This window comes from Calliopsis andreniformis, chromosome 2 (assembly GCF_051401765.1).
Source record: "Calliopsis andreniformis isolate RMS-2024a chromosome 2, iyCalAndr_principal, whole genome shotgun sequence".
Lineage (NCBI taxonomy): Eukaryota > Metazoa > Arthropoda > Insecta > Hymenoptera > Andrenidae > Calliopsis > Calliopsis andreniformis.
Genome location: NC_135063.1, coordinates 11,962,899 through 11,990,691, shown reverse-complemented (window position 1 = coordinate 11,990,691; position 27,793 = coordinate 11,962,899). Strand labels below are relative to the sequence as shown.

General features: G+C 39.7%; 1 protein-coding gene across 3 annotated transcripts in view; it reads right to left on the bottom strand.

Moving 5' to 3' along the window:
• LOC143186326 (dipeptidase 1) overlaps positions 1-27,793 on the bottom strand; it is a 143,863-nt gene that overhangs the window by 102,221 nt on the left and 13,849 nt on the right. The gene's annotated exons all lie outside the window — the stretch shown is intronic.

Sequence of the window (27,793 nt, the reverse complement as noted above, 5' to 3'; positions counted from 1 at the left end):
AAATTCCCATGCCTCTAAAAAAATAACTTTTGATTTTTTACATCGTCCATCCTTTTCCCTAAACCTTCATAGGTAAGTATTTTTATCATCAGAACGATTTACTCATTTTCTCCCCATTTATGCAAAATCAAAGAACCACCTGATTATCGATAAGTGTTAAAAATATTCCACGCTGAATGCGGAAGACACAGAATATTTTTATCAATCACCGTTATAATTAGTATCGTTAGGGAAGTTGAACTTCCAGCGACCAGGGAGAATATCCGATCCTCAAAGTGAATTTCCACGCGAAAGGAGTGGAAAATGACTTCCAAGTTTAAACAGTGGAAAAGGGCTTGAAAAATACACGTTTATCGTATCCCAAATGGCGAGCCAGTGCAAGGTTTGGTCACTGCTCTCCATTATGATTGATTTTCTATGCAAAAATGTGCAGCGAAAATACAGGAAGGATGTCTCTGCCGCCTGGGTAGCTCGCGGGGGTTTGTCGCCATTAAATGGCATCGCTTTCCCCTCAATTAGTTCAACCTAAATAATCCAACCAAGTCTTCATCTGCCAGCTAAGCGGAATATGATCCAGAACGATGAAAATGGGGCATTTCGAGGAACTGTGACTTGTTAATCTTTTACTTGTGAGCGAGTGCAATGTAGGAGGATTCGAGATTTTGTGGAATTTATTTGGAAGATCATTCTAGTCGAAATAGTGAAAATGTTGGGTTTCGAAAATCGAATGGACACGAATAACGAAATTGCTTTCCTCTAGTGAGATAGTGTTGCGATGAACGAAATGGGTTGCTAAATTTAAGGAGAGTATTCTGTTTCTGTGGCTGAATCCTGAGATTGATTGTGAGACTACATATTGAACGTAAGATGGTGTCTGGGTCACTTGCGATTCGTTCCAATGTACTCCAATACGCTTGGATGTGTATTCTTTTAGCTTCGATTCTAAAGCATTTGAAATTGATTAGAATTCTTTGATGATACAATTTTCCTATTTATTTAAACATTCAAGACTTTCCTCTTTGTTTTAGTTCTTTATTTCTACTCCTAAAACGAAAGTATGTACCTTTCTGTCAATAGCTTTTCGTGCAGACTCGAAAAAGGTAACTGTAATAGAGCATCTCCGCACACTGAAATAGTATTTCAACTCGGAAGTCACGTTAGAATGCTTTTGGAAAGATTGCCTTACAAGATGTGAGACGGTGCAAGATGAAAAAGGTCGCGCTGCAGTCGATTTTTATTCTGGTCCCGATATATCGCAAGTAGCGTTCGGTCTGCTTCTGATACCGAAGATTTTATTTGGTATCGAAGTAAAGTAAAGTGCAAAGGGTGTTTACTTTGAACAAACACAAAGCAAACGGATGGAATTGATAAAATATATCGAAACATACGAAATTTCTCACGATATCTTATCAGTTTATTATCGAGGATCTATGCACTCTAATAAATGAATCTTAATCCCTTACTCCTCAAGTATGTACACTCATCACATACTCAATTAGCGTTTCAACGTCGAAAAATATTGCCTTAAATTCTATTTGATATTTAAATTCAGCGAAAATAAATTTCATCGAATAAAACACTCTATAATTCTATTAGACAAAAATTAAATGTTCTTCTCAAATATGTTCAGTCATCTCTAAAGGAATTCTTAGATCCTTATCAAATGCTTCGCCTGGTTATTAAGTTTAGGTAGCCTAGTTACAGTTTCCTGCCTCGTCTAAGTTAAATAGGGCATCGTAAAATGAAAGTATAAAGTGGTGAGTGAAAAGTTTCGAATGCTTTCGAGCTCCACCTGTTCAAATACCCGGTTGTTTGAAGGTGCATTAGTTGGAATACAACTTGTCAGAGGGTGCAGTGTCAAGGAACTCACGAAGGATTTTACTTTGATTATCGTGAAATATAGGCAAATTCCAGTTTGCTTACACACAGCTGACGAATTTCATAAAATCGTAAACAAGATTACAGACGTCCCTTTTGCTCCTGATTTTGAAGCTATGCGATTCTGTGACCCAAAAAGCATTATTGATCTCACGTGAGGACCACCAGCTTCTATTAAATTAGCGCATGTTAATACTTTCATTATATTGAGTCATTACAGACACGTCTGAAAGCATGTACTGTATAATCGATCTCGTACTGATAATTCTCCAAATTTATTCAAACTGTCTATCATCTGTCCAATGTAATTAATTATACACAAAAGTAAAATCGAGTGACATACTATAAAATACGATTCCTTTCCCTTCATTTCTCCTCCATTTAGCAAGGCCACTACCTCTGATAATTCTGCTCGATTTACATTCAACTTTCCATATTTTGAAACTGTTCTAAGGTACTCTACGCTCTAAATCAAGAACTCCCAAAGATCACGCGAACTGCTCTCGCTAGTTCATCCGTTCTCCGTTCAACGTCACCCAGGTAATCCTCACAATCGTAAGTTTTAATCTAATACAGACCTCGAGCAGAATTTCAGATTCCCAACGCAAGTTGAACAACGCTCGCAGGCGTCAACCTCCAAGGACAGCTCAGCAAATTTCGGAAAATTCCATCCGGTTATCCCGAATTCCATCCAGGAAGACGCTACGTGTCGCGTCCCATTCAATTCCAAGTTCGACCATGGAAAATTGGATGGCGGGATGCGTGTCAGGCGACTCGGGCGAATTTAGTGACTGGAGGGCGATTATTAGTCGCGTGCCACGAGCTATCGGTTCGCTGGCTGAATTTATCGACCCATACTCCTGATCACGGCCATTCCAGCCAGAGGTTTATGACACTTTCGGCACCTGCTACCCTTCTCGCCAGTGCGTCACGGAAGAAGAGGAGAGTGGACGCGCAGCTCCCTTTTCCTTCCTTCGTGTCGATCCTGGGGAAACTTGAATCGTTAAACTTTACTGCATATCTTGCGTATTTACGAGCCGAAGGTTTCTTCATCGCCGTCGACGTCACGGCAATCTTCCTTTGGGAACCCGTCGGGACGACGTAAAATCCCCGAGAAAGGTCTACGGCAATGCAGGTGACGCACCACGACTGCAGAAACGCGGACAAGCCAGGCGGCTCTGTTCAACAGAGGAATGGGATGAATGGCCTTCCACGAGTTTGGAATTCAAGGAGGCCAGTTGCGCTGTTAGATTACGAGAAAAATTTCTTTACGTGTGTTCTTACGTTTTGAATGGGGATACAGTGGAGATCTTGAGACAGTATTTTTAGAGGCAAGGCACTAGTGTTTAGGGATTCAGGGATGCATGTAGCACTGACAGATTATGAGAGAAATTGCTCTATGTGAGCTCTTATGTTTTGAATGGAGATATAGTAGGGATCTAGAGACAGCTTATTTTAGAGGCACTAGTGTTTAGGCATTAAGGGAGGCTTGTAGTACTATTAAATTATAAGAGACATTGATTTTATTAATGATATTCCATGTAATTCGATATTTAAACAAAATACTGAAGCCTCTATACCTAGCTAAGTTTAGAACATGTGGACCATGGCTTCAAGAGTGAATTGAGAGTACAAAAAGCAGTAAAGTGTTCCTATAAAGGTTTCCTTGTTTGTACTAGCTTTCGAGGTACTACATAAGAAATGTTGTGTAGCCATAATTTTAGGTGAAGGTAGAGGAGACACTCTAAAGTTGTTTTTACTGTGGTACATGGTTACTAGGTAAATTCTGCGTATCCTGTGAAGCTATCGCTAACTCAACTTCAGAAATAGTAATTTTATTTCAGATCGAGTGATCCAAAAGAACAGCCATTCCTTTGACACACTACCTTCACTTATCTACTCGTACTATCAAACTATATTAAATAAACTCGAGAAAATATCCCTGAATTTTTCTTACGAATAGGCTTTTCTATTATTTTCTAGGAAATACGACCTCAAAACCATATTTTCAAGAGTCACATAAAGATTCTGATCCCCTTAATAAATTCTTCAGCTTCAAGGATCACGAAGTCTCCTTGTCGTCGAATTTCTTATACGTAGACTGAAAATTCACGCAAGCATGGTTCGAGCAGCAAGTCGATTCCATTATCGGAAATTGGAAAATTTATGCGTGCTTCCAGCGATCCATGGAAATCCCCGATCTCGTGGAATAATTATTTCGTTACTGTCGTGGCAGCGACTAATTCGATCGAGTGATTTATTTAGATTCCAAGACGTGTAAGAAGATTTATTACCATTAAACACTGGCACCGGTAATTAAGCTGGATGAGATTCCGCGATCTGATTATGTGATACACTAACTAGGAAACATCTCAAATTAATATTAAATTACATGAACATCAACGACCTCGTTCAATCGAATTTGACGTGCACTCTGAGCTCGAAGCAAAACGAGCCTGAAGAACAGGCATAGATTCCAAAAGCCTCGGTTCTAAAAAATATAATTTCATAGAGTTTATTTTCGTCGTAAAGAAAAAATTAATTTCACTTAATTAGAAGTTATTTCTTAATTTCTTTACGTCAATTCATTTGCATAGAGAATATTCAGAGAGCGTTCCATTTGAAAAACGGGGCACAGTTGATATGGTTAGCAGAAATTAGACCTCTTTATGGCGTACAATTTTACCCTCCGCCATTTTCCTTAATTGCAACCAAACCAGAGATACAATTTATCTCGATTGCATGGAACATTTTGCATACGTATTCCAGATTATAATACGTACCAAATTATTGGCATTTTGCTATGGAACCTGGCATTAGCACCTTATTCTCATTCCCCTTCAAACGTATATTACAGATAATTATATGTATTCACAATAGCGGATTATTAAATTTAATACATTGAAATTTGATCCATGTACCTGATGTATAGGATCCACTTATGAATAATAATCGAGAGGACTTTGAATTGACTGAATTGTGTATCTACAGAATTTGACCCTTCAATAATGCCATATTATTTTGCATAAACCATAAAGCTTTGATAATAATCTTTCGTTTCGAGACGAGAAGAAATCACTCCTTATCCTCGATTATCCTTATATGCGGGTACTTGAGATTGAAATGAAAAACGTCAGCGATAAATCATTGCACCGCGTCGAGACGTGATCGATTATCGTAGCAGTCGGCGATTAATTGTCACGGAAATTAATGGCTCCCAGCACGCTATAGCAGAAATATTTCTAAGGTTATCATGATTTATTCTTAATCAATATGTGAGACCTCCTTGTATGCTCTTTATCTTCTATGGCTGTGCACAATTCTGTATGAAACGAATTGAGAAGATTTGAGAGAATTGCATTCTATGTAAACGCTGGAAATTCGATTCAGGCTTAATTGATTTTGCTGGTAATATGAAAACATTTTAGCGAGTAAATCGCGTGTATTGAAACCAGAAATGGTGAAAGATTGAATAGCCTACAAATTGAATCTTTGAATTTCGTAACAAGAGAAGTACGATTTTGTGCGACGTTCATGAAAAGGGAATTAATGTCAGCGGAATTTCTGTAAGAGAATTATGAAAAATTCTACTTATTTAATATGCTTCTTTCGTTTCTTGATAAAATGCAAGAATTTAATGCGCAACTCTGTAGAATCCAAATCAACGCGGGAATAGTCGACACACTGTAACGAAATCAGCATCCAAAGTAGTTTAAATACTGTAGGATTAAAGCATAAAAACCGTCCCTGCAACGAAAGTTTTGTAATATTATGCAAAGCCTGACGTCAAACCCTACGACCCTGTGCCTGTGATGCGATTAACGAGTGCAGCGTAACGACAAATTTGCACAGGGTTGGTTTGTACTCGCCCCGTGACCAGGCGAATTAATGATATTTGCATGTAATAATCTTCGAAAATGCGATCGTTGCAGTGGAAATATTTACTTCGAGATAAAAGCATTCTCCTCCCACCGTCACGCATAGATGTATGTATTTACGCATACAGCATATATACAGCCAGGTAGGAAATGATATTCTCGCTTAGGTACGTCTCGCTGAAACTTTACTCTGGTTTATACAGTCTACGTATAATATGGTGAATAATGATGATGTTTCTATGTTGTTAAACATAACTGAACAAATATTTAAGTTTTCTAATTTTCAAACATTTAAATATCTAAATTTTCAAATTTTCAAAAATTCAAGTATTCAAGTATTCAAGTATTCAAGTATTCAAATATTCAAATTTTCAAATATCCAAATTTCAGGTTTCTAATCTCTTTTCACTTCTTTCCATCACCACAGAAACTGTTTTCATTTCATGTAAACCGTTATTTATCCATATAAAAAAGTTTCGTGTGTTCCATTATCACGTGACTTCAGAGAACTGTAACTACCACCAGTCTAAAGTCGATACCTACACACAAATAACTTCCTCCCCATGTGTTTCTATGCATGTTGAAGCAATATCAAATAAGCCACCAGAACATACACACCGATTTGGTAGTTTGACCATACGCGCAGTCAGTCTGCATAGAAAAATATTTGTTTAGCATCTGCATCCGGGATGAATATTACAAATTCCCGTGGCGAGTCCTCGCAGTGATTTCACTGTTCGGTCAGGCAGGAATCTCCGCTACGCCGGTTAATCGGAACTCCGTACACAGCTGAGAATTCATTTCGTAATTTCATCCTGCGCGGAAGCAGGACGAACGTGCAACGATGCTTATCTTGTCGTGAATTTCGCGCGCTCGTGTATGCTTTTTGGTAGCTACTCGAGCACCCAGGGGCGATACCGACAACGCTCCCTCGACGATCTCCCGGTTTATAAATGCTTATCTAAAGCGCCTCGACGGGGTCCTGTTTTTGCGTCGCGCGAGAGTTAATATCTCGTAAATTCTCGATGAAAGCGTTTCTTTGCCTCAACATGCGATACCATCAGCGTCGCCGATAGCCGATTTCACGCGCCCTTCGGCGAGTAACTCGCTCGAGACGACGTTGTTTCGTTCACTACGCCTTTAAATCTTCAGGAGATTCTTCTGCGCTTTGTTACGATAACGTGAGGGTGTAGCTATGGCCATGAATTTGGGATGATATGTTCAAATGTCCATTCGGTCGAGTTCTCAAATTTTCATATAAATTTGTGGTTGTTGAATTTTTAATTCCCAGTCTTTTCGTTCATAGTGCGATAAGTCGGTGCAAAAAAATCGTAGATCAATTTTTGAGGTCTTGGTGGATAGGGGAGGCTATAAGCTTGAAGTGAGCTGTAAAAAATGTCTTGAAAAAAATTCATTCAGTTTCAGAAGATCCATTGAGATTGGGAAATATTTTGCGAAAAACAACTTTCTGTTTCGCGACTTGTAGGTGAGGAGGAAAATTTTTCTGAGAAAATTCAATTTAGGTATAATAATATAGAGGCTTTGCCCTGTAAAATGAGACCAGGCTCATTGCCGTACGATTTTTTTTCGCAAAGTTACAGCAGCTCAAAGATTAACCACTTTTTCAACCCCTTGATGACGGCGCTATTTTGGTGCTAGAGTCCCACTTTTCGCTCAAACTGCCATAACTCGGCGAAGAAAAATCGCAGGTCAATTTTTCAGGTCTCGTTGGATAGGGGAGGCTTTATGCTTGGAGTGAGCTGCAAAAAATGTCTTGAAAAAAATTCATTCAGTTTCAGAAGATCCATTGAGATTGGGAAATATTTTGCGAAAAACAACTTTTTGTTTCGCGACTTGTAGGTGAGGAGGAAAATTTTTCTGAGAAAATTCAATTTAGGGATAACAATGTAGAGGCTTTGCCCTGTAAAATGAGACCAGGCTCACTGCCGTACGATTTTTTTTCGCAAAGTTATAGCAGCTCAAAGATTAACCACTTTTTCAACCCCTTGATGATGGCGCTATTTTGGTGCTAGAGTCCCACTTTTCGCTCAAACTGCCATAACTCGGCGAAAAAAAATCGCAGGTCAAGTTTTAAGGTCTCGTTGGATAGGGGAGGCTTTAAGCTTGAAGTGAGCTGTAAAAAATGTCTTGAAAAAAATTCATTCAGTTTCAGAAGATCCATTGAGATTGGGAAATATTTTGCGAAAAACAACTTTCTGTTTCGCGACTTGTAGGTGAGGAGGAAAATTTTTCTGAGAAAATTCAATTTAGGGATAATAATATAGAGGCTTTGCCCTGTAAAATGAGGCCAGGCTCATTGCCGTACGATTTTTTTTCGCAAAGTTACAGCAGCTCAAAGATTAACCACTTTTTCAACCCCTTGATGACGGCGCTATTTTGGTGCTAGAGTCCCACTTTTCGCTCAAACTGCCATAACTCGGCGAAAAAATATCGCAGGTTAATTTTTAAGGTCTCGTTGGATAGGGGAGGCTTTAAGCTTCAAGCTAGCCACAAAAAATGTCCCGGAAAAAATTTATCCATTTCCGTACAGATGATTGAAGTTGAAAAATATTTTGACAAAAACCATCTTCCCTTTTCGCCTCGCTGTCAGGTGGAAAATGATCCTCGGAAAAATTGAATGCAAGGACGAAAAAGTAGAGGCTTTGCCCTTTAAAATGAGTTCAAGCTCACTACTCTACGCTTACATTTCACAGGGTTGCAGCAACACAAAGATTAACAATTTTTTCGCCGAAGCAGAGACTGCTACAGGAAAAATAGTAAGAGGAAATCTTATTCCCAAGATAATACGAAGAGTGTCATGCAAAGAAGCTGCATTGTACGCGGGCCATTAATGTGCTTGAAACAACCAAGACGCACTTTATCCATCGGTAAACTACCACGACGTGAAGAAAATAGAAGAATCCCTTTATCCGATCGATTTCCAATAAACCTACAACATCACTGCCGAGAGATATGCCAGCGAAATAATGGCGAAAGGAGACGGGTGTTCGTTGGAGAAAAGGTTGCAATAAGACGAAATAAGACGTAGACGAGTAGGGGCGAGTGGAGGCGAGTACAGGATAATTGTTATCTCGATGGGAATAGCTCTCGTGTAAGTTCGTTTTTAGTAGCGCAATTTTGCGAGCCGAGCTTTTCTGATACTCCACGCTCTACCGCCCATATTCCCCTGATGACCTTTGCCTTTGCGAATGCTCGCCTAAATTACGTCCACAATGCTGCTCCCGTGCAACGAGCCATTCCTTTCTTTCCCTAAACAGTAACTTAATATCTCGCGCGAAACGCTCTGTGATTTCACTATCGTGCCATTAAAGTCTGTTCTTTTTTTTCTCTCTCGACCACAGCTATGCATATTGCCTGAAATTGGTCGAACAAACAACCGTAGTTACTCCGATATTCTGTGTTTTATGGCGTAACTACAAGCTGCAATAACTCATGTGCTCTGTTCGAAAAGATGTTTGAAAATAGAAGGTCGAATATCGTTCGAGGCTTTATTGATGCGCAGTGATGGAAAATGTATGGTCGATCGAATGGAAATAACTTTAAGGACTGCTGGTACGTTTGAACCCTACGCTTACCTTTTCGCGCAACCGATATTGTTTCGCTTATAAATTAAGTGGCTCTGTGTGTTTGTTGCAAAATAATTTACACATCGTAAACAAGCAGCATGCTTCAAAGCGACTCGTTAAACAGATAGTACACGTATATTCGGGTGATTAATTCTCTCGCGGTCGAGTGCTGCGTATTCGTTGTTAATTGAGATCGATGCAATCGTTCGCGCATACAGCGTCAATCTTACTTTGAATGCGGTTTATCCGTGGATCATTTAACTGGGTTTTAAACCGTTTGCATTTAGGACGATAAAGCTCTCTGTGTCATTCAAAATCAACCGATTAGTGCGATTTATCACCTTTTTGCGATGCTGAACATTTCAGTGAAATATAAATTTTTCAATGGTAGAAATGCATGAGGGGAGAGTCAATTTATAATTGAATAATCGTAGGGCAGTTGTGTCAACGATAACAAAAATAAAAAGAATGTAAAAAGACGCACTAATGAATTCAGAGTTTTATCTCTCATAATATTCAAATATTATTTCCTGTACTTTTAACTATATCATCTTCACTGTCAGTGAGTTTATCTCAAAAAATAGCTACATTAATCTGAACGAAATGAAATGAAAAATTTAGAAAAAAGTAATTCGAACTTTTGAAAATTATTCTATCGAAGAGAGAGATAAACTTTACTTCAGTATTTGAGCAATAAAATAAAATTTCTATATGGTATAAAATTCCATTAAAAGGATTATTTCAAAACAGTAGCTTCATTTCACGAACCTATTCCACGTACTACTCACATCTTGCTCTAGAGTTACACGTCCATCATTTGCAGCCTCAGCAAGCGAAACCTGTCATTCGTCGAGCATCGAACCCAATCGCCGTGAATCGTATTTCTGAGCGAAAACGTTCCGTGTTTCCCTCGATCTCGAGCTTTCAAGTATTTGTGTTTACAAACGTATCGGCGAGCGAGCAAGGTTTCTTTTGTGGAAGGAGGCCATAGGGTCACAAAGACGGAAACAATCTAGAGGGCTGTCACGATGTCAGATCTTAAATAGGCACTCGAGAGGCTGACTGCTCGCCGACAGGATCAAAAGGCTATTTCCCACGGGATCTCGAGCCGCTTTCCGATCGGGTTCAACGTCGCTCTAAGTGTATAAGAGATCGGCGTATTGCGCTTTACGCGTAACAATGTCGCGATAGGTGCTTAAGGGCTCTTCTGGAGGAAACAAAGGACGTCCTCGACGAGCTTCCTCTCGTCCTTTCGGCGGCCCCGTTTGATCGAGCGTTCCTCGTAACTGCGCCTGCCTTAAACTTCGCCTCGCTCCGCTAACGCCCTGAATAAAAATGATCCCGCGAGCTTCTCCAGGATTCGACCGGGAGTTATGGTCTCGTTAAAAGGATCAGTGTAATGAAAGCGCGCCACTAACGGATCTCGAATCGAAAGCTTCTTCGAGTCATTGGTGGAAATGCCAACGCTGTTGAAATAGCAGCGTTGAGAGTTAACGAAGTCCTTTTGGAGAAAATGGAACGGTTGTAATAATGATGGCTAGTTATTCGGTGAGTAGAGTAAACTGAGGTCAGACAGCTCGTGAGTAGAATGAATCACTATCTTTACTTGTGAGTCAGCCTTCTTAATTTCAATGTACAATGGTTGAAAGAAATAGCATGGGAAAGTTTTGGGCAAAAATTTTAGGAATATAAATACAAGAATTTGAAAGTTCTTCATGAAAAAATACTAAGTTACTGTAACTTCCTGTGCTGAATCTCCAACAAGTAGTATGTAAAATTAAACATCTGGAAAGTAGTATAACCTCATGCATGGTCAGCCTAATGTATGATTAAACACTCAGCAAGTAGTATTATCCTGCCTGGTCAGACACCCAGCAAGTGAAATAATCATACATATGACTTAGGCCCAAACAAGTAGTATAACCTTATATATGATCCAAAGTCCACTAAGTGGTATAACCCTATGTATGGCCCAACATTCATAAAGTAGTATACCCCTCCATTTATCCATGTACTCAGCAAGTAGTATATCCCCCTATCTCCTCAGACAACTGAAAACACTACAATCACTAACATATAAATTTCCATATCAATAAATCAAATAAACTGTACCCAACATCCAACTTCTACTCGTTTCGAATTCCCGCGGAGCCCAGATTAGCGTCGCCATTTCCGCGCAACTAATCCACATCTTCCGTATATCGCTCAGCCACGAGTTTTATTTGTAGACTGACAAAGTTTCCAGCGTAAATCTAACCGCGATTGCGTCGACTCCCACCGAGCTCGATGTTAAACGTATCGAACGCAAATCGAGCGTGCTTTTCTCAACTCTCCAACTAGATCACGTAAATCAGTCCCCTCCCAGCGAGATAAATATTTTCCAGTATGCACGGAGAATCCCAGAAGCAAGTTCACTGTGGAGCAAAGCTTCGAGAGGGATCACGGTTGACCTACAAAATACCACTCTGATTTTTCTATGTCCGCATTCTTAACCCCACAACGTGGGAGCAGTCTACCGAATTGCAGTGTCGTGCTGCGAGTAATTTCCAATTGGTGGAAAAGCTGGACCCTCCTTCGAGGTCGTCTGGGAAAGTATTGGCATATTTGATTACTATTGTCGACCTGGGAGAGTATTATCACACTTCAGAACCATTAGTCTTAAGATGGCAAGTGTCCCAGTTGATGAATAACCGAAAAATGCACATATCTCAACACATAAATTACATCCTAATTACTGAACTATTTTACGATAATATTCTTTTTCTTTTTCTTATTAGTAATACAGGTTTTATATTAAAATTTAAGCTTGAAATGAAATAGAATTAGCGTTAGTGTCCAGCTATCGGGACATGGTCAGCTACTGGGACATTTACCTCAAAGGCAGAACCGCGAGTGCAGAATACGACGCGCGCGAGCAGCGCTCTCGCGGGGCTAAATTGCTCGCATTCAATCTCGCAGGGAGAAGTTCGCTTGGCTGGCAGGCGCCCCGCGCCCTAATTCCTCAAAAATCGCGGCGAACCCAAGCAACTGCTGCACAAGTATTCGAGGTTCGCTCCAGCGCGGATCGATTCTCGAAAAGCGCCCAGCCACCGAGTCGGTTTGGCGCCGACCTCGAAAAACCGAGGACAGACGTAACGATCTGTCGGGCCCTGCAGCTAAGGACACCCCCTCGCTTCATTCGCATGTCCTGCACGTCTTGTCGCGTTACATATGTATGACGTACATCTCGCCACTTCTGCCGCAACGACGACCACACGTATGGGAATGTGCGCGTCTTTCAATCGAGTGCTTCGTGGGAGGAGACATGTGGGAACAAATGTTTTGTTCAGTGAAAAATTTCGTCCTGAATCGTTTGAACTATGGTGAAGAATGATTCTTATGGTGAGAGATAGAGAAGAAAGAGAAGGAATTTTTTTTAGAAAGGCAAAATTTGCTAATCATGACAAAATTATTATACTGTATTATTACTGTTATTTTCTATTATAACAATATTATTCTAATAATAATAGTAGGTTTAGTGTACACTATTTTCTCGTTACGAGTTCGTCAAAATATTCCTCCATATTATAAGGTCACTCAGAAAATCTGGTGTTCCTCCTGAAAATTCATTTACTTCTTGAATATATACAATCAATTACTTTTCACAATTAGGAAAATTTTCTATTTCTCTACTTTTTCTCCATTTCAATAAATAAACTTAATCAACAATTTTCACCAGAGAAATCCAGCAGTATTTTTCACTGAATCTACTATTTCAAACAAACAACTCCCACTCTACGTCTCTGTCTTAAACTTCAAGAAGCCAATCCACGAAGCAATGAATCAGTCTCAGAAATAAGTCTCAACGTTAAAACGTCGCACATATCGTCATCGTCGAATCCACTTTAAGACCGACTTTCTCACCCGCCATTTCGTTCACCCCAGGGGTGTTAACTTATCGTTAAGGAGACAGAAGACGGGCAAGTCGCCAGATAAGATCGAACCACAACATCCCATTCGCGAGTCTGCACCCAAGAAGTCACAGGTTCGATAGCGAGATTCGAGATCTTGATTTACGTCCCACCACGAAGAAATTCCTCCTCCTCAGTGGAAGCAGCCTTCCAATTCCCTCCCATTCCCCTCGTTACTGGGACACGTCGAACTTTTACAGGGCGCGAAGTTACTTAATGGAATTCCGAGACGTGGTCACACGATGCGCTCGGAGGCGTACGAATAATGTCGAGGAGTTCGAAACAACATCGGTTAGGCTGAGGCAACGGCTGCCATCGTATTATTAAGTTCTCGATTCGACGCGCGAATGAAAAGTTCCGAGTCGAGGGAACTTTAAATTTGAAGGAGGAAAGTTGAGTAATTTTCTGGGGTATTATGGCGAAAATAACACTGGAAATGATTTTATCTCGATGAGAGGACGTGTCTGATACGAACCATGGCTACTTCCACTTTCCAGGCTGAAATTTTCAATACACTATTCCCTCGTTATAGATTCATGCATCACTGACAAGTTTATAACGAGGGACACGTTTCTCAGGTCAACTTGCGCAGTGTTGGGCTAGTTTAGTTATATTGAATACGTGAGTGACGGAGTCTGAGGGAACAAAATATGTTCGAGGTATTAGCTCTCAGGATAAACGATGCTATATGTAACTATTAGAAGATATTCCACACAAGTGAAATGAAAATTGAATATTTTTTACTCCTGAGAGAAGGATATTATAATTGATTTCTGATAGCTTCATGTTACTACTGATTCACTCGAAAAGCTACAGTATTTAAATAGACTCAGTATCAGATCCGATGTTATCGATGTGCCGAGCTCCAGTGGAATCCAGAATGATACCTCGCGACACCTAGACAGTCTTAAATGAATCAGATGTACATCGTTTCGAAGGATCATCCGATTCAATCCGTCTTCGTGTATCGGATTTCGTAAGTATGCAAATATCGTTCGGTGTATATACTAGTATATAAATGACAGTGAAGAGCTCGACGTTCCTCGTGGAACGATTTATCCGTTTAATCGAGTAAAGAAGTTAGATTGGGTTCGGTCATATTTTCTTTTCGTTTTTTTCCCTCGTCCTTTCCGCCACAAATCCTCGTTTCACCAGCGGGCGTGGTTTTGCTAGATAAACGTTGAGAAAAGTTACAAGAAGCTGAAACAGTATTATCCGTGAGCGGAGCTTCACTCTCGCGGAGGCTTCGTTCCATATAATTCCACAATCGATAGCTCGAATAAATGGAATTTCTTATAAAAGAGGGCCTCTGTCCGCGTCTATATTAAAGGCTAACGCGTAACGAGTTACGCTTTAGAGCAGGAGGAAGAAAGCCTGGCTAAGAACTGTCGTTGACGTAGTATCTTTCAATATCCGGCTTAAGGCGAGCGGGAGGACAGAATAAATTTGCCTTGTCATCGTTCTTTCCACTTCTCGAAACAAAAGTACCACAATGAAACGTTGATCCACCTCTCTGTATTCCTATTGTCCGCCGAACTCGTTAAAAAGTTTCAATGCTGCCAAAACTTGCAGACTATCCAGCTAGGGCAACTAGGAGCGTATTCTCTAAATTCGAAAAGAAACTGAAGAGAGGGATGAAATCGAATAGAAACGAAACTTTCTGAAGACTTTCAATTTCTTCGTATGGAAGACGTGAAAGGCGATCGAGTTGACTACAAAATTTTTACAGCTCGTGGGGAAATCTTTTCGAATTTCTTGGAGGGAAGAGAAGCATCGAAGTTGGGATATTTTTGAAAATTCTTTGATCCCATTTTCAGCAGCGCGTGAAGAATTTTAAGTCACTGAACAGATTTCATTGAACGTGAAGGTATGTCTTCAGATTTCGAACAGCAATAGAACGGAATATCGAAGTTAAAGTATTTTTTGAAGGCTGTCGAATTTACTTTTCTACGTGAGCGGAGAACAGATTGTCTAGGAAATCCTACAAGTCTCAAGTGCTCTAAAATCGTGACCACCTTGAAGCAAGAAACTTTGGGCTTCAAGGAATAACTGTAAAAGAAACGTCGAAGCTGAGGCAGAATGCTCTTTAAAATATTTCAACTTCTTCCCCCTTTTTGTATACGGAAGAACTGCAATAAATCACGAAGTCCCCTGAAGATAGCGCGAAGATAGTGAACAGCGTGGTACAAGCACGAAGGACTTCTTCAAACTTCGGAGATGTTTTAGAAAAAAAGTTGCAACTAGCAGCATAACATTACTCAAACTCTTAATTTTCCTTTCAATGATATACTGCCTAGGCGCGTTCATAAATCACACTCATGAATCTCAAAATTGCTAACAATCTAAGGAAAGAGTAGGTGTACTCTTCAAGCTTTAAAGAAGAAAGCGTAACACCTGGATATCGCTTAGCTAAAGAGGTACGTAGCTGCCTCATTTACATAATTATGAAACATAATGAGAAGAATTTTTAACGAGGATTATTAAAAGAACAAGTGCATAATATAATAACGTCACAAAATAATGCTAAAATAAAATGGAGATGTAAGCCTGTAAGTAATGGCATTAATTTATTAAAGTTAAGATCCCTGGATGAATCTTCAAAAATTCCTGGCGAATATTATTCAAGAATATTATACTTCGTGCGATAGAATTATTCCAGGATTTTTATCTCAAGGTTTCGAATATTACAATTTAAAATAATTACTAAGAAAATTAAATACAGAAGTGAATAGTTAGAAACTTAGAAAACTTGAATTCGACTATTCTAAAATTCCTCAGCGACGTAGTTACATATATTTATACAACGAACAAAGGATCGCCTTATAAATGATTTCCCATAAAAGAATTCAATGATGCCAAATGGCATCGGAAAATTGGCCTGCATGAAATAGAGTCCCACGACAGTGGTCTCCCGAGTGATGCTGGGGGTCATGTAGCTACACGAGTAGTATAGGAAAATATCACGAGTGGGAATTCGCGTGTTCTTCTCACCCCTGTGTGGGGTGTCGACGGTGGCGTAAAGAAGCGTTCCCGATCCCTCGGGGCTCGCCGACCATTCTTTCGTATCCGAACCACCGACCTATAACTCAGCCCCGTCCGAACAAGCCAGTTTCGTCCTGCTTCCTCCACGTTCGGTTCCGCGAAGGGGTGGCGGGCTCGCGCCGCGAGAAAAACGCTCGCGGACGTGCCTTGATAAATCGAGGCGAGTGAAAATTTCAAGTTCTCGCGCGCTGCTTCGAGGCGCGGGTCGCTTGATAAATAGCGTGCTCTTCGCTTAAGCGAAATTAACAGTTACACGGGGGGAACGAGCGCCAGCGGGTGATTAATAAAAAATGCACGGCCGAAGGGAGGGAAGGAGGAAGCCGTGTCTCGTCGAGTCGGGGATCAAGACGAGTTTCCCGCGAAAGAAAGGGAGCGCCGGGGTGATGAATTGCCGAGCTTCAGGGCGTGTTCTCGCGAGCTCGGGTTTCAAGTTTTCACGTGGCTGGAAAATGTTTATTGTTGATCCCACGGGACCTGCTGAGCCCGCGCCACGAAATCAGGGCAACGCTGGCGATCCAGGGAAGGGAATTCGCGGGGTCGCTTCAAGATGAAAATTGATACTCGAGGGGAGGGAAGTGGATGCTGATTGCGGGGGATGTAAGGCACCTGAGATCTTGTAAAGTTTAATTAATATCGCTACTGCGAGAGGCTAATTTCTAACAGAGATTAATGTTATACGAAGGTGAAACTTTTTTATAGTGTACCTTGAAGAATAGAGTGAAAATATTCTAGACGTGAGATACAGTTTTATGCATAAGTGTGAAAGTGATTGGGTGTATTTATAAGAGATGATTTTATTTTAGAAATTGAAATACAAATAGTGGGAGAAATAAAGAAATTTGAGAATTTGATCATTTGAATATTTGAAATTTTGAATATTTAAAAGTTTGAAAATTTGAATATTTGAAAATTTGAAAATTTGAATATTTGCATAATTGTACCCATACACTCCTACAATCACTAAGAGAGCACTTAGAAAAATTCTCTTAAATAGAATAAAAGAATGATACATACTGTATGCATTTTATGATGATATTTGAAAAGACGAGGGTCCACATAGTTCGCGGTCCTTCAATTCAGATGCTCGAAGAGCACCAAGGCTCGGATAGTTTTGAAGTTCGACGACTCATGTGGTGGAACTAGAGGTAATTTCGATTTCACAGAGGCAATCAGTGGAATGTTCCGCCATCGACAACCCACCCATCATCGACGGAAACGATCAACGTTTTCTCTTTCGCGGCAAACCCAAGAATAGCCCGTAAACGTAAAGGAACGCAATTCCATCTTAAGGAATACTCTCGCGAGGGGCGAGGATTTGCAGCTCGTTCGAAAGGACCATTTTCCTTCGTTTGATGATACTACGGGGTCATAGATACCTTGAGTGAATTTTCCACCCCAACTTTCTTTCCCAGTCTGCCTGGAGCCACTTATAACGACCTTCGATAGCGCGTTTTATGAAATCTGATAAATTAACCTGCGATTACAGATATTTATTGCGCTTTGAAATTAAACTTGCATTCCTTAAACAAATATTGTCGATTGTAACGTAAGATTTCTTTCCACAAAGTATATTTTCATTTTTTTCTCTGATAAAGAAATTTGGAATAGTTATCATGTTGTGAATAAAAGAGATTAAAAAAACTGTTGAGAAATTCAGAAAAAACGTTGGTGTGATTAGAGTATATTTAACTGGAAAATATTGAATTTAACTAAAAAAATTGAATAGCTGTTAAAAATGTGTGGATGCATGCTGGATACTTAATCGCTTACGAATATTTGCCTTGGCAATTACTACTAATGAGTAATTTGAGCGATTTTTAACGAGTGACGTTGATTGAAATGCTTCTAAATAATCCGGGTTAACCGAGGCGATAGATCCACGCCATTGGGTTTGCGCATCCATCAGCTCCTGAATGCAGGTTTTCGCGGTTACTTGGTTACCGAACAAATTAATGACCATCGAATTTGCAGTATTCCGGTGTATAGCTACGAATTTAGCCATGTATACATAGCTGCATATGTGATCATGTATTGTGTGTGCCTTTATCGACTCACGATTTTCACCCTTCCTCTAACCCTACCTTTCTGAATAAACACATAACTAAATCAAATTTTTCTTCAAGTCTTAAATATCCTGCACCCTGTTTCTATAATAATACGCATCGGAAAATACCAAATTTTTCAAACTTAAAGAATACTTTTTATTCACAGTCTTCAATTATTATTTATTTCCCATATTTTCCTACATTTTTTGAATTATTATTCCTCTTCCTGGTTGGCCTTAACAAGACAAGTAGAACGAAACAGCTGACTACTGAGCATATTTAATAACGGAATGAAACTCGTGACGAAATTTGCATTAATCGATGACTCCTGCTAACCACGAAATATAAAATGACTAGGCGAGCCGAAACGGCCGCGAATCAATTTGCAACGCAAATACACGCGCGCCCGCGGAGAATTCCACTTTATACCTGTTATTCAACGTTAAATGATGCGGTTTAGCCAATAGTTGTCGCGTCATCGTGTTGATTTACCGTGACTTTGTCTGTTCTTTTAGCGACGCTATTTTGCGTGATTAGCTTCGTTCGCGGAAATGCACCGTGAACGCTGATGCGATAATGCAGACTGGCTGTGTATCGGTGTGGATACACAATTCACCGTTCGCCAGTCGGCGAAGCTCCATTACCCAAGGGCTTAAAAAGAGATCGTTGAAAGTCAATGATAGATATCGATGTATGCTAATTATAGCCGCGGGAGACTAACCTTATCCCTAAATTCAAACGAAGTAGTATAGGTTTTACACTTGATTTATACGTTCTTCATTTCCGAATGAAATATTGCAGAACGATACGATGGACATTCATGGGAGTTTTAGCCACTTTTCCCTAATTATAATACAAAAAATACCTTACATATTGATTTTCTTTTTTCACAGGTATACACAGGTACTTGTCTATAATTTGAATAGATAGGTACCTTTTACACGTAACTCAAAATACGTGAAAATGATTAATAAAAGTTACTACAGAGTTGATACTACTCAGGATCTCGAAAAAAGAAGTGAGATAAAACACAGATGAACAATGTTAGCCCTATAATTTACATACTATTCAACTTATTGTACAAAAATAGTAGCAAAGAGTGTTCAGAATTTGTCAATGAAATAATAAGCTAGTTTCAAAGTATCCATATAGGCACACCCTCGCAACTGAAGCAACTTCTACTCCTTAATGCTTCTTAAGGAACCGTTCCACTTGTTGCACGTTTCGTCTTTAATACCTTCGCGGAATATCGTTTTTCCCAGCGTAATCTTGAGCGAGCTAGCTTCTCTACTAACGTTCGCAAACGAGCGTACAATGTACAATAGGAGGGAGGCGATAATGTTGCGGCGCATCATCGCGTGCATCGATGCATACGTGCAGCCTACAGATACCATTTGTATTCCATGGCTGCGATCCCGTGCGGCTCGCGATGACGCGTACATTGAAAACTATTGATGCCCGCTGTAAATTATGCCTTGATGTGTCCACCTGTCGGATACTCTGATCGTGTCCCACGATCGGGACTTCCTTCAAAAGCTAGCTTTAATATGATTAATGAAAATGAACCTTGACAAGGGTGCATACAGTTCCATTTACTGTACAGGAATTTACTCTGCCTATTGTGGAACAAATATGAATTTCTAGCAATATGAAATTTTTTGTTAATTTGTACTTATAGGGTAAATGTCCTGATATTTGAACATTTAAGATGGTAAACGTCCCAGTAAGTGGACAATCTATAAATATATATTTCGACACTTGAACTGTGTCTTACTAATTGAATAAATTTACTGTTTTATTATACATACGATTTTTTATTTCTTTTTTCATTAGGTGTATTAGAATGTGAGACTGAAAATAAATAAAATTAGAGTTAGTGCTCAGCCATAGGGGCATGATTGGCTACTGGGATTTACTTTAATAAAGTATACTAAAAATTCCAAAAAGGTCGATGAAGTAATTTCTAAAAAAAAGATTTCAAAAAATCAGCAATTTTTTAGAGCACAGCAGAGGGTTCTCCTCTTAAAGAGGATCTAGTAACTTTAAATCTCTTTTCCTCTTTTTTCAATAACCCGCGCAATTTCAGTCTCTGGCTACATAGGCGATAGTACAAGAGCTATCCTCTTTAAAGGGATCAACCTAAGCCTGCCTTTATTCCCCTTCGCCCTCTAATCTGATGTTGCACTTAAGTAAACTCCAACCGTAGAGATTCAAATCGAATTACGTCCGATTACTTTTTAATCGCGTTCGCGACTTCATTGGCGTTCAGTAACGCTGGCTCGTGCTCGTTCTCCCAGTGTCGTGTTTCCACGTGCATGCACAAGGACTTCACACGAGCCACCGCCAGGTATTAAGCCGTTTTAAATGAAAGGGAGCTGGTTTGGTTCGCCCGTGATAGCCAATTGTAGGAATTCGATCGAATTTTTATCAATTTTTTAGTTGCTCTCAGCGAGCAAGAGTATAACAGAGACTAAATAGGAACGTGTTCGGTAAATCGCTTACGCTTTGAGCCTTTAGTCTGGGGATATATCAGAATTTTTCAATATTCAGTTTCACTGTCCAGTCTACACATTCTTATTTTATACTTCCTGTGGTTTTATGCATACAGGGTATCCACTGAAGCAGACCATCTGATCTCTTCTGGTTTTAATCTGAAGCTCCAGAATTAATCTACCCTGCAAATTGTATTAAAAAAATTCTATACACGTATAAAACCCCTCCAATTTTCTTATTCTTGGGAGGACATGAAAAAGCTATCTACAGAAAATAACCTTACTCTTCAGTTTTTCTATTCCATGGAATTCATAAAACAGAGACCCATAGTTCCAGAAGAGTCCCCATAAGCAATCAAGTTCCAAGCAATTCGCCCTTGCGAGGATGGGTCCAAAAATGGGCAGTTCTTTCAGAAAACTGCAGGAACCATAGCATCGAATCACCTGAGCACAGAGAAGTTTCTTCGATGGTTGCCACGCTCGGGTTTCTCGAAGGCTTTTCCTGCGGCCATTTGATATTCGAAGGTATTTTCGTGAGAGCGGAATTTCGTGTAAAGAGCTGATCGCTCGCGATACACAGCCACTTTGCTTGCGGCTTTTCGACGGGGCGGGAGGGGAGAAAAAAAGAATGCAGCGAGGGTTGAAAGCGCGTTACATCGACCCGTTGTTTATTCAGAAACGATACCCTGACCCCGTGTTCGACAAAACTCGCGGAAAATTCGAAAAGAAAATTCTGCTATCATCTCTCGCGTGAAAAGCATTCCATCCCTTTGCGCAGTAGTTTGAAATGGACTGTTCCTTTCCTGAGATCCAATTTCTCGACTCTAGCCATTTTACAAAATTGATATTTTTATATTTTATTATGGCAAGTTTGAAAGTTCTCGGTTTTCGCGAAATGCAATAAAGAAGTTGTAGCCTTCTCGCCTCTGTTTTATATCTCCAGGAAATTACAACGCAACAGTAAAGCTGCCTTTGCTGCTGCTGTTATTCCTGCTTATTTCGACCCCTTCTCTTCGCATTAACGAACTTTCTGTATAGTAATTGCCGTCAGAGCTTACACCGCGAGGCGAGGCTGGCAATAACGATAATTCGAAACTTTCCGCGTTTCAGTAGTAGTCCCTTCGATATCGTTTAAAGAATGCAACGCGAGGGAAAAAGTTTCGAGGCTGTATTCCGAATAGGATGAGGGTGGAGAGTAAACGATTGGTTGAAAGGTTGAGTTTGAAAGGGACAAGAGGGTTGAATCGCAGGCTGTGTACTGTACCCGAAAAGTTTCGAGCACTACAATGTAGTAAACTGAATATTTCTTTTTTTAGAAGGAAAATAATCTTCACAGACGAAGAGAATTTAATTACTACAGAAGTATAGTCTATTAAATCATATGCCCTGTACTTTTGAATAACAATATGTATTGATTGTGCATCGACTTACAGGTTGTGGATATCAGATTACTAATCGCGTATTGCATCGAGGATTATCTATGAAGCTGTGGATTATTTATTGGGTCATCGATTAAATTTAGTCCTGGTAGGTTGAGTCATGGACAGTCTATTGAGCAATGAATTGTTCAGTGGGTCATGGATTACAAGATTGGAGCCCAGTTTGGGGGTCGAATGAAAAAATAATGTTAAAAGAGAACAATAAATTATGATTTATCGTAAAATACACGGGTTCATGAAATTGTTGAAATTCGTGCGATTAATACCACGCTGTTGGAAAAAACAAGAGAGTAAAATAGGCTGCTCGCTGAAGTAACGTGGAAAATAAACTTATTTTTTTAATATATTTTCGACGCTACATTGTGATCATTGAATTTAATTTACATTGAATTCAGACAATGGCTGCCGGATGAAGTAGAACAATTATTTGTATTTCATTTAATTATAAGTTTTGATCGCTAAAAAATATTTTTATTACTTTCTTTGTGAGGCAGCAATATAATAAAAGAATCAGTCCAGATAAATGTACAGTGGGAATACGTTCTCACCTTGGCCAAATATTATTCATCCAATATGAAACTGCACGCAATTGTTTTCATTAAAAATCACATGTCACGAGGTTCCCAGTAGCAAACACAAAAGCTTTTAAGTTAATGGAACGCACAAATGAGTCGGAACATAGGGGAAAAGTTATGGTGCTTCGAACACACCTTACGCCAGAACGAAAAAGTCCAAACGAACTTATTACTCAAGCCAACAAATTCCAATAACCACGCGCGATAAACCACGAATAACGATCCTATAAATCGTTAGCATGGTAACCGAGATTTGCGGCAAACGAGCGTGATCGAGCCGTGACGGAGGTCCAACTGAGACGCTTCTGTAAATCAACCCCTAACGTGGGTCATTTACTTAGAAACGAAAATACAACTCGATGATTTGTCAAATGGGTCTGACAAGGAGGGCTATCTAAATCTAAATGTAATGCTCATGTTTCAGTCTAGAAAGTTAAGGAAAGTTAAGTAAAATTTTGAAAACTAAAAAGTTCGAATATTTTAGACTTTCAATTTTAAAGTTTCAAAATGTGGAAGCTTTAATAGACATTTGAATATTTGAATATTTGAATGTTTGAATGTTTGCATGTTTGAATGTTTGAATGTTTGAATGTTTGAATGTTTGAATATTTGAATATTTGAATATTTGAATATTTGAATATTTGAATATTTGAATATTTGAATATTCGAAAACTTGGAAACATGAAAACTTCAATAATCATCTAAAAAATTGGATATTCAAACAGTTCCATACTTGAATATTTGAGAATCGTCAATTCCTCAACCCTTGAAGAAGACACACGCAGAGTAGCTCCAATCGTCTCGCCAAGTATTGACGAGACGAATAATAGGATCGTTACACCAAAGTGGCTTCTCTCCAACGAGAACCCTTCATTTACAGCACCTGTAAACCTGCACCAGAATCCCTCGCATATCAAGGGTATTTATTTCGAAGATTTCCGACTAAGATGAAGGAACCCCTCTGTTGCACGAGAGCTGTGGGGTGCCTCTGGACTAATGGAACCGACGATGGATTCGCGTGCGTTTCGGTGACACGTAGCTAGGCAGAGAGGTCGCAGCGTCTCTACATGCTTTCTCCATCGGTTTATCGGTAATTTAATTATGTCGTAGAGCGACCGCGCTGGCGGCAGCATTACGCAGCACCGTAATTACTATCTCGCCCCTAATAATGTCGGATAATGCCCTGGCAGTGACTCCGCGACGCGCGCAAGTTAGTCTGTAAATTAGAGACGTCCTTTCGGCTTGCCTTGTATTCCTGATTTATCGAACGTGCCCCCGTCGTTATCGTAACCCGCACACTCACGCGACTCGTTCGTCTATCTCGCAAGACACAGCGATTCGGAGTAGCTGGATCGCTCGAGGAACCGTCTCTGCTGTGCTCTATTTTCATACACGAGGGATTACGAGGATTTCTGTGTTTTCAGTTCATTGCAGAGTGTATTAGTCTCCAATTACAATAGCGATTATCTGTTTTCGATTGTCTGCCTAAAAAGAGCGTGTGAATATGTCTAAGAGGCGTATTCTATTGACTTGTTCTACTGCCATCGCTGTGTCTGGCTGATGTGCGTCGACAGTAGAATAAGTGAGTCTCTAGTCAGATGAAATTGAAGGAGCTTTAGGAATTGAAGTAACAATTAATAGATTTGAAACGAGATCTCAGTCGTAGATATTAATTTTAGTTACTTGTACCAATTACTAGAAGAAATGAATATTATTGAAGTCTCTACTTCATTTTTCCTTTTATGCAATCAAATTCGGATACCGCTTTTTAATTAACACTTGAGAAGATCTCTATTTCATGAACCTCTTGATCAAATATGAGATTACAGGTGGACAGCGTTCGCTCACAGAGAGATTTTAATTTCGATAAGAATTTATGAAACCTCGAGAGCATAATCCATCCTAAAGTTTTTAGAAATAATGGCCTGGGTAATTGGATCGTAAGAGGATTAAACGAAGCCGCTTCGTTGATGGATCAACCATCGACACGTTTTATTAAAAAACTGTATAAAGCTAACAAAGAGCCGTTCTTGACGTAATTACAGTGAACGTAACTGGGAAGCGAATTTTTTAGTGAATTTCCTTCGAAGCTATGTGTAGATTAAAATATGTTACTGAGAAAAAAGAACGACTTCTGATGTGTACAAGACTGATTCAATTTATTTAAACAGGGAGCACGAACCCTTTTCAGTGCAACTCACACTGTAATTTGTGTACCGAAGATCGTACGATCCTTTTGTAACGTTTCAAAAGAATTTTGTTAGTTAATCCATCTCGGAATTTTCCATTAAAGTTTTACTTTCACGAAGGCTTTTACAACCAAGAATTTGCATCAGTGAACCGCCAAATATATTAAATTTTCCAGCGAAACGGCCAGAGTTTGCCAATGAAACGTTAAATAGGTATTCTAGCACGTTTTCAAAACGAACCAGTAAGTGCTTCCGTTCCAGCAGAGCCCAACAGGAAGATCGTAATCATAGTTCACGTTCGATACCACTGCTGGCCATTATATTCTCTTTCTCAGCAGTTCCGTCAGCTGGAAAATGATTCCATAGGAATTAAAAGGCCGCAAAATTGCGTCAAATTATCGTTAATCCCGCCGTATAATTCACCTGTCCAGAACTATGAAAATAGACCTCTGACCTGTCGATTCGGTTCAGCTGCGAGGATCGACAAGTCGAGAGAGCGAAACAGAATACAAATTTTGACGGTGTCGCAATTATGACTGCTTTCCCACGAAACAGTCTCATTAATCCAATTTCCCGCTGAAATTGTGTGAACCAAACAGCATCAGACCCCTCTAATTTCCTTTAGCTCGTACGATAATTACCCTGAGCAGTAGATTACTCATTTCTCTCGTTTCCTGATTGGTCGTGCGCTAGTAAATTTTACAGTCAGCGTTCGCTGCCAGTGGAAGAAATTTCTCTCGTTTACTGATACTACTATCGCAGGAGCTCACGGAGAAATATAAGAAGAAACAGGGAGAAGAGATAAAGAGGAGGGGGATCGCTCAGTTAACGATTAATCTAATGTAATGGGGAGGAGGCGAAACTAAGTTGGGAACCGTTTAATAGATATTCCTAATTAGATTGCAGTGTCGTGGTGCTTTTAGAAAGAGAGATATTTAGTTCTAGTATACGTGTAAATTAATTAAACGAATATTTAAAGAAAAATGAAACCTATTTTAATGGATGATATAACATGTAAAATTTAATGAATAATTATAGATATTCGTGTAAAATATCTACGATAAATTAAAATATGTATCGCGTGCCTCTGAAGTTATTAGAAGGCGGGAGAATATGTGAATTTTGAATTGAAAATAAAAACAGGCGACCTAATATTTATTGCACAACCAACCCTTATAGACTACCATTCTACAATTCTTTAAAGATCCATTACTTCTACCACCTACACGAACGAAACCCTCGCTCAGATCACTATTTCTACTTTCAAGGAATTGAAATTTAGAGGTGTAGAACTCGTACGTATCCATTTCTGAACTCCACTAAATTCGTGGGACCCCATATGATCTCAGATTCAGTTCACGAATGCTCCCTGGCCGAAGGGACAGAAATATAAACAACCCTTTGCTCCAGATTAAAACCGATGCAATTTTGCATTCTGTCACACATTATTAGAAACCGAGGAGATTTATCGCGCCACAGTAACTATATGTACATTCCAACAGACCACGGCGTTCTGTAAGAGTTCAGAATTTAGTTTTAATCCCCCACCCGCAGGTTCAACTACGCGATCTCGCTCATAATTTATCGTCGCTGATCGGCTTTTCCAAAGAAATGTGGTCACTGCTACTTTCGAAATTATTTCTCGTTACACCTGCAGACCTCGCGAAGGAAGATATTGCTCGATAAACGAGAATACTCGCTGAAAACGTAACCGTAGAATCGAGCCACCCTCGATTCACGAAGAACACCCTTCCAGGATATCCATGATCACGTATTCTCCCGATTTCTCGTTTTACAAGTAGAACGAAATTTCTGAAAATGAATTCGATTAACGACTAATCTAAATTCAAAGCAGTTACCGATAATCGAAATCGCCGCGTCGAACGCGATCCCCGACGATTTTTCGAAATTGCACCGAGGTTCGAGCCACCCGCGGGATATCTTGCGAGTTCGTTCGCAAAGCGAGTTTTACTGTGTATTTCGAGTAATTGCAGGGAATTTCTGGGGAGTCGAACGTAGGGAGTAAAACAGGAAGAGAATATAGCAGAATTTTCGCAACTCGGTTTAGTTTCAGTTCCAGCGTCCTGTTTGCCTGCATTATTTAACGTCTTCCCATATGAACGTGAAAATTATTCAGCTACCGATGCAACGTTTACTTCGGCAGCGTCTATTTTTCTTCCGGTCTTGATAATGAGAAGCGTCCCTTCGCGGTAATGAATGCTTCGGCTATTCGGTTCGTGGTTTGGTATTCGTCGGGATCAACGAAAATTGAAAGTTGGAAGCGGCGAGGTGGAACGTGTTATGTATGATTGTGAAATTGCGTCGTATCGTGGAATTTATGCTATAAAGTTATTCGTCGACTGTACGGAATTCTTATGAATTTTTCAAAAGTGTAATGAAGCTCCATGCATATGGAACGAAACTGGAATCGTCCTAAAAATGTTCAACGGTCACCCTCGCCGGTAATTTCTGTTTAATTAAACGAATTTCAGCGACACGGGACTGAACGTCGTTGAAATTTCAATTAACCGAGTGAAATTTTGATAAAATCTTGATAAAACGGTTGAGGTTGTGAGAAGTTTTGTTCTATGGAGTCTTTCTCGTTTAGTAAGAGAGCTGGGAACCACGTTTTATAAGTTCAAGTATGCATTTCTCTAATGCCTTTCTAATTTCAGTTTCAATTAGGGTTCAGAAATGCATGTTATACGAAATGAATTG